An 8,992-nucleotide genomic window follows, 5' to 3' on the forward strand; every position below is an offset into this window, starting at 1 on the left:
AACGAACAAAACGTAACTTTAAGTTTCTACAGAAAGTCCCGAAGATGTAAACTGTATTTTTTTGAAAAATAACCCTTTATTATGATAGTCAATGTTATAATTATCGTTTAGACACTTGAATCTCTTGATTCCGATTTACGGATCAAAAGTTATGACCGTTTTACTAAAAATGATTTACGCCACAAAAACTGCTACGAATTACGAACTTTGAAAATATAAAGGATTGACTTATGAATGTTCATAAATCATGAAATTTTTACAGAGATTAGTATTTTTAGTTTCCTAACTTCCATAAAAATTTCAAGTGAAAATAATTATTTTTCAATTTTATAAAAATATCGGAGCCGAGATCGCGCGATTAGAAACCGTAGAATCCATAAGTGGAGCCGACGATGAAAACAAAAATGAGCTTAAGATACTTTGAAAAAGGAAGCGACCATGATGTGAATAAGGACTTATAGGAATAATAAGGATAAAATAAGTTGAGAGGGTGCATATTAATTAGTGCATGAGTGCGGGTAGCCGTAAATTAGAACGGAACCTAACGAAATGAATTGTTGTCATGATTATAGATTTCCGAGCGGAACCTAGAGCATCCTCCACCTCGAGATACCCAGGCAAGTTTACGAACCCAATTCCATTTACTGTTGTGTTGTGAAAGGATTGTTTTATTATCATTGCATAAGTACCATGTTTGCCATGAAACGTAGTTATTGAATTTTCGCATAATATAGCGATGTTGTACGATAAGTATTTATAGTGAAATGTTTAACTCCGCTATAAGCGTGACGTATTATAATAAGACCGAGAGTCGGTCGGGATTTCAAGATAAAAACCCGAGAATCATTTCGATGATATTATAGGACGATTACAAGTCCATAGTAGTACGTTTAAAGGGACTCAACGTCCACTTACCAATATTAAACACCTCGAGCTTTTATTAAAACGATTTCCAAAGATCGTATTCCCTCAACTATACTTTATCATTTGGACAAGAAATATTTACTTACTATTCATTTATTAGGGAGAAGTATTCTCCAGTAAATATTTACTTCAATCTCGATTAAATATTAAAGTTATTAATGTATTAAACATAAATTAGTTGTGGAATATTATTTTATTCTTTTAAAAGTAAACTCCTTCGAGGTTTAATTATTTATCAATTATCATTTAATTATTTACTATTTATTAAAGGGTTTATTCATGATTTAAAAATCATAGAACTGGATTTAAATTACTTTCTGATTTTCGAAAATCATTCGAATAATTTCATATCGTCGGAGAATATTATCCCGACTTATTTAATATTTTGAATATAGTTTCAAGGAGAAACTTTTCCCCCTTATTTAATTATCTGTTGACAACAGTCAACTCACATCCTTAGTACTTCCTCTGAAAATTTTGGAAGTACGTATATATATACATTTATATCTTAGTAAGATAAACTGTTTCTATCAACAAGCAAAACGCTTGGGGAACTTCGATGTGGTTCGAGTTCTCGAGATATGATAGAATTATTTTAAAAGGCAAGGGAGGGGTAGACTCTGGTACTATGTGTGCTAGATGGACTACCAATGGTACCGCAGGTGAAGGTACTCTGTGTACTCAAGAACTTGTGAAGTATGTGTATACCCAAAAATGGGACATGTAGCCCGAATGCGGCAATGGTGATAACCAGGATACGAAGGTGTCATTCTTCTACTAGTAGAAAAGGTTACTATTAATGTATTACGACTGATCATCATATGTGATGGCTCCAACGAGTGTGCTATTCTTCCGGTTGTAATTGTGATGCAATACCGTAACCCAAGCCTAGGTGCTGGGTTTACTATTAAGGTATTCGCAGGATAATAAAATCCCCTAAAGAATTGTTTTCAAAAGAAGGTGTGTATCACCAAGGAAAACTAATTTCGAATAAAATATAATTATCATATATGATGTTTTACGTAAGCTTATAATACAGTCATTTTCATACTGTACATTATTATGCTGGGCACTATAGCTCACTCTTGCTTTCTTTAAATGACACGACACAACAGTGAATCAAGATGCCTACCATGAGAACCACAGCCAGGAAATGAGTAGGAAATGGCCAGCTGTTCCGTAGATTGTTTGGTGTTGTACCGCAGGTAGTCCGAATAAGCTGGATTGGTTTCAGTTGCTTTTAGTTCGGCTTATTTATAAGTATGACTTATGTAAGGTAATAAATAAGAAACGTATATTTGGCCGACGGACTAGCCTTACTTAAAGGTTACTCCCCGGTAAGACTTAATTACTTTTGGGTTGTAATAAATATCACTTTGCGGTTTAATCTACTCTAGTAATGAATGGTTCGTTTCCAAGAAAATAACCTCTAAGTGTGTATGTGTGTGATAAGTGTGGGGTTGTAAAGTGTGAGTATTTATATATTGTGGTGCAAGGTATGTGGTTTATAGTGGTTTAGATAGCGTGGCCTCCGAGATTCCCGATTCCGGATTTTGGGGCGCCACATGGATGGTAAAGTACAGACCTATAAGACGCGACTAGTGGCAAAAGTTTTGAACTAATTCATGGTATAGACTATGATTAGACTTTTTTACCGGTTACTATGGTCAAGTCTATCAAGATTTTGTTAGCAATAGTTGCTTACTTTGACTATGAGATTTGGCAAATGGATGTCAAAACTGCTTCTTTATATAGGAGACTTGAAGAGGATGTATATATGATACAACCTGAGGGTTTTGTCGATCCAAAGTTTGCTAAGATAGTTTGTAAGTTGCTTCTATCTATTTATAGATTGAAGCAAGCCTCAAGGAGAATGAATATTCATTTTGATGAAACAGTCACAAAGTTTGGCTTTATTCAAAACGAAGATGAACCATGTGTTTGCAAGAAGGTTAGTGGGAGCCATGTGACATTCCAAGTATTATATGTAGATGACATATAATAGATAAGGAATGACATACCTTCTCTACATGCTATTAAGACTTGGTTGAGAAATAGTTTCTCGATAAAAGACTTGGGAGATGCTACCTATATATTAGGGATCAAGATCTATAGAGATAGATTGAATAGATTAATCGACCTAGTCGGAGTACATACATTGATAAAATATTGCATCATTTTAGGATGCAGGAGATAAAGAAAGGATATGTTTCGATGTCTCATAGGATAGTGATCTCAAAAGATAATTGCCCCCTAAATCATTAGATGATAAGGGCTATTTGAGAAAGCTCCATATGCCACTACACCATAGATGGCCTACAGCAACACCCAAAAAATGTTACCATAGCCACCCAAAAGACCTAAGGTAACATAACATTTAAGTTGCTTTTTTTCGAGTTACATTTGGCCCCTAAGGTAACATTTCCTTTGCCCTGGTATGGACTTTTGTGTTACAATAGACACCAAAGGTAACATCCATGTATATCTATGGTATCACATTATGTATGTTACCTTTGCACTTTGAATTTACAAAAAAAATAGGGCCCACTTGTGGGGCCCATATTGGGGCCCACAGGTGGGCCCCATTTTTTATAATGATTTTTATTATATTAATTTGATAGAATTTGTTTGTAAATAGAACATATATACCATTAACATGTTTTTCATACATAAAAAGCAATACTACATGAAATTATGCTATTCGAAATCGACAATCCCAAAATATCAATACATACCACAAAATGTATTGCATCCAAATCAACTCAAACATTCAAACCATCACATTTCTAAAACTACGACAACAATAATTATTTTAACTAAACAAAATAGTTCAGGTTCTTTACTAAATATTAGGAAAAAAAAGATAAACTTAAATAGTTTGATGATATCCATTGATATGTCAGTAGGGAACTTGACATCGCAATCAATCTGAAATTAAAGACTTAAATATCAGATGTGTAGGGAGCAGAGGAAATTGATATCCAATTAGGTGAGTGTGATTGATTGAATGTTGTGTGCTTTCTAGCAAGGGCACAACTCGCACAAATGATTATACAGAAGTGTAAACAATGATATGATGACTGAGAAAGTAACTTTTGATTAAGGGTTCAGTGTTTATGGTGGACTTACTAATGAAGCCGATATTGGTTTGAGTAATGAACTTTTATAACCTCTAACTGTAACTTTCTCTGCCATTTGGAGCCGTGATAGTCTGTTTGGCCCCCAACATTTAGAACTAGTTGCATTTCATTACATCCGGGACATAACACAAACATAATGTCATAACAAACATAAAGATAATAAAAGAATGAAATGATGGAAAATGGACCAATTGAATCATATGCACGAAGGTAAATCAGTGATGTTATAGTGAATTGTGACTAAAATTCAATGCAAGTTATCCAGTAATCATGTGATACAACAGATTAAATTTATCATATAATGAACAACATGGCCGATTCAATCTCTGATTATGAATAATTTATAATATAGGATTTACTTTTACAATATGTGAAGGCAGAATATTTTCTCCCGGAAAGGGTATATCTAAGTGTCCTCTTGTTGCAGCTAAAGGATATCACAATCCAAATGGTATTTTGCAGAAACAACTTGAGCATGATATATTCATCAGAAAATACTTGTAAAAGTCAAGGCTGTGGAAAAGCTAGATGGGGTGAATACCTCATAGTCAACTTAAGTACTAGTTCAACAAACAAGTGCTGGAATTTTCTTACATGAATAAAACACAACAAAAATTGTATCAAAGGGAATGGTACAAGTGTAAACACACGATTGAAGAAGACTGTGGAAAAGTTTACAGTGTATAGTACAAAGTTTATATCATATTTAATATTTTAACAAGGCATTTTCATGTACAATAACCACATTATCAATCAGATTAGGTACATGTACCATATAGTCCTTCACCTAATACATTTCCATACAATAATAACATTATCAATCAGATTAGCTACATGTACCATATAGTCCTTCACCTAACAAGGCAAATAGGTTATTTCCGTGTAACTCAAAAAATTGTGGAATTTATAAATAGAAATCAAAGTTAAGCAAAAAAACTCATGCAACTACCTTTTTCTATAAATTTTCCATACCTGGGAAAAATTCAGCAGATGGGGAAGTAGACTTTTGTTAGGATTTGTACTTGAATTTTATCTGCATTCTAAGAACTGAAACTTTTAAAGAAGCTAATATAGAAAGTCCAGGAAATATTTAAGTACTGTTAAACATAATTTGGCACTAAAGCCACTATTTTACATAGTGCAGGTTTGATTTTTTTGTGTAATCTAATTACCTCCTCTATAGAAGTAAATGTTCTGATGTCCCTTCCCTGAATCCGTTACAACCCCCACCAAGTTTCTCTTTTCCAAGTACAACTGTAGAACATATAAGTATTCACTAAACTTTTGTCTATATATGTAAAATTTCTTTAAAATACTTTACATATAACAACAATTTGGGTCTACCGGAGCAATTTAGAAGTTTAAGTTTTAGAATCACTTTAATAATAAATAATATATATTGTCAGAAGTATACTCTTACACCAGTTCCAGAGGGAAGGTATGTTGTATACCAATAATCCCCCTATATCTTTCTAAATAAGCAGATATATGAAGAGATACATGTTGAAAATTCTACAGACATAGGATACAGAAGACCAACATGGTGATAAAATATAGGGGGGAATAGCTCCACCTAGAACTACACTACAAGCACCTAAAACTTGCTCCTGAACTACAAACAGAACACTCAATTACAACAATCTCTGCATAAATACAACCTCGCAGGGCAAAACATGGTCTTCAGAAGGACACTAACTTAGACATTTAAGTCACACAACTCACAAGTGTTAGTAGTTGGTACAGATCAAGAGTTATATTTACATAATCCTATCTCCCCCATATCTGAAAAGAAATTACTGTTAAAGCATCACATAAAAGTCAAAACCATATCCACAATTCCTGTCCAGAAAATAATACAAATCCAAACAAATATACAGACACACATGTATTGACAAGTATGCAAAGATCACAATATCACACAATACCCACCAAATCATAACATTAAAAAAGATCTTAGATAAAAAAGATATATCAAAGAGAAAAATTAAACCTGACAAATATCGCACTTGGGCATAGGAGAATTAGAGTTAGTCAAAGAAACCCTTTGATGCTTGCTAGCCAACTTATTAGCTGCATGTACATCATTATGGCAAGCATAACACAAAGCAGCCTCATCTGCACAGCACAACACTGTGGCATCTGTAACCTCACACACGTTAAACTATATCTTCATCCCTCCTTTATACTGTATATATATTTAACCACTTTCTGGATATAAAAAGGAAGTTGTACTTGGTGATTAGTTTGGTGATTACTATAAAAAAACCGGTATTTATAGTATTTGAACAAATAAGTTATATGAACTGCGTGTATGTGCACATATAAAACACTCATAAGCTCATAAAACAAATTACTCGAGAGAAATACATGATTTCCATAGGTGTAATCTCAAATCTATTCATCCACTTATACTATACACACACATCAATTTAAGCAAACTTGAACAAACAAGCAAAGTGTGTACACATATAAACTACATGTACCATATCGTCATTCACCTAATGTATACACTTATAACAAAATGTTGAATCCAAATGTTATCCCAATGTTGATACTTAATATATACATTATTAATTTCACACATAATACAAGTTCACATAAACATATAAACACAGACACAAATTCAGACAGACAGAGGGATAGAAAGAGTACACAAAAATATATTGTACCTTAATGTAGAAGTGCAAGCTAAGCCCAATCTCAGAAATTTAATTAGACCCAAAGCAAAGCAGACTAATCCTAGAACAAAGAGATAAAACCAATTAATTGGAGAATTTAACAAAAAAACAAAACACAAAAACCCCCAATTCGAATAAAACCCCTAATTTGGTTTGAAGTTTAAATATGTTCAAGTAGCCCCATATCCATCGATCTGTGAACTTAAGCTTTAGATTGAATATATCGACTTTATGATATCCATAACGGGGAGATCAGAAATGTAAAGAATGGCAGAGAGAGGTTAAGAGAGAGAACCAATTGAGAGAGATAATAAGTGATAGACTGAGCCTTTTGGTATAATATTTCGACTTGTTCAAAATTTTCAACCTACCGCTTGTGAAAAACAATTGGCGCTTCTCCAAAATTCAGCCCAAATATTAGCGGGCTTGTGCAATTCACTTCTTATTTTGTATTTTATCTTTTAAAAATATATTATTATTATTATTATAAATTGTAACCGAATTACTCTAGACATGTTTTGCAATTGAAAATTTGAACTTTGTCTGAATACCTGGGTTTTCCAAAATACCGTCGCTTCTCCAAAAACTTTGAAAGCCCGCCTGCTTGAGCCCAACGCTAATTTCATTTTTATTACTTTTTAATAAACTTTATGTTTAAATAATATTTTTTTATTTTATTTATTAATAAAAAAATTTCAGTTACTAATTAGTAAAGTTTACAAAATTAATAATAAAAAATATTTTATCAATCTTAGCTAATATTAATATTATTGCTTAATTATATTATCAAAAATGATTAATTTTCAAGTCAAATAATTATATATATTTAATTATTTGTAAAATATTACTTTTTTATCCATTAACACCCTATTGTAACATAAGTTTCCACATGTTACCATCTGTAACACTTTGAAGTTATGGTAACATGTTACAAAGGCTATGGTAACATTAAAAATACTAAGTTGCGGTAGGCTAAGATGAGCATACCTAAGGTAACACAATTTTGTAACACCCATGATTAAACCATTGCGATAGGCCATCAATGGCGTAGTGTGCTTTAACAATTGGATCTATAATGTGTACAATGATATGTATTTATCCTGTTATTTCGTATGCTTTGATCATGACGAGAAGATACCAGTCTAATCCAGGTGAGGGTCACTGAATAATTTTCAAGAATATTCTTAAGTACTTAAAGAGGACTAAAGATTTATTTTTGGTGTATGGAGAAGATATGGAACTGGTTGTAAAGGGTTACACTGATACTAGTTTCTTAACCTAATTTCTTGATAGACAATGATGATTATGTGTTTATGTATGGTTTGTGTTTTGTCTAAATATAATTGATGTTAGCTTGAATAGTTCACAACAAGAACATTGATGATTCTATGGAAGCCGAATATATTAATATTTTTTTGAAACAACCATGGAGACTGTTTAGGCATGTCCTTAGGCAATATCGCCTTATTAATGAGATTAATGATTAAGGATATTAAGGCGATATAAATGTAAAGTGCATAGTAATGATAGTGTTGCAGACCCACTGACTAAGGCTTTGTCACAGCAGAAGTACGATGATCATACTAGTTCCATGAGTATTAGATATATGGGTGATTGGCTCTAGTACAAGTGGGAGATTGTTAGTATTTGTGCCCTAGAGACAACACTATGATGTTTTAGTTTAAGACATTAGGATTATTAATGTTTATGTTCTATCAATTATTCTCTTTATAATTTATTAATTCTTAATTTACTGCGATATAAATGTTAGATTAATAAATGTCCTTGGAATATGATATGCAACTCTATATCTCTAAGTACGTGACTTAGAAATGAGATTGTTATTCCCTAACAATATAACAAGAATTACAGAAGGGGGTTGAATGTAATTCTGGCTTCTTTTTCAAGATTTTAAAACAGTTCTTACTTGATAATATATATGTGTTTGATTTGCAGAGTGCGGAATAAATGATTTATATGAATCAAAACACAAAGTAATAAAAACACAAGCTTTTAAAGCTTTTAAATCATCCATCGGGACTATATTTGATCATCCGTCGAGTGCTACAAAATTCACTAAGTTAAATCTACTAAGGTGTTTTGTATAATTTATCATCAAGTTTACAACATATTCCTAACAATCTCTCCCAATTTATATCTACTGAAATTGTAGCCATAAATTAAGAGAAACTTGATGATAACAAAATACCCTAAAACTACAGATTGAAAAAAGTAGATAAAACTGATAAG

The sequence above is a fragment of the Apium graveolens genome, chromosome 10, assembly GCF_009905375.1.
Source record: "Apium graveolens cultivar Ventura chromosome 10, ASM990537v1, whole genome shotgun sequence".
Lineage (NCBI taxonomy): Eukaryota > Viridiplantae > Streptophyta > Magnoliopsida > Apiales > Apiaceae > Apium > Apium graveolens.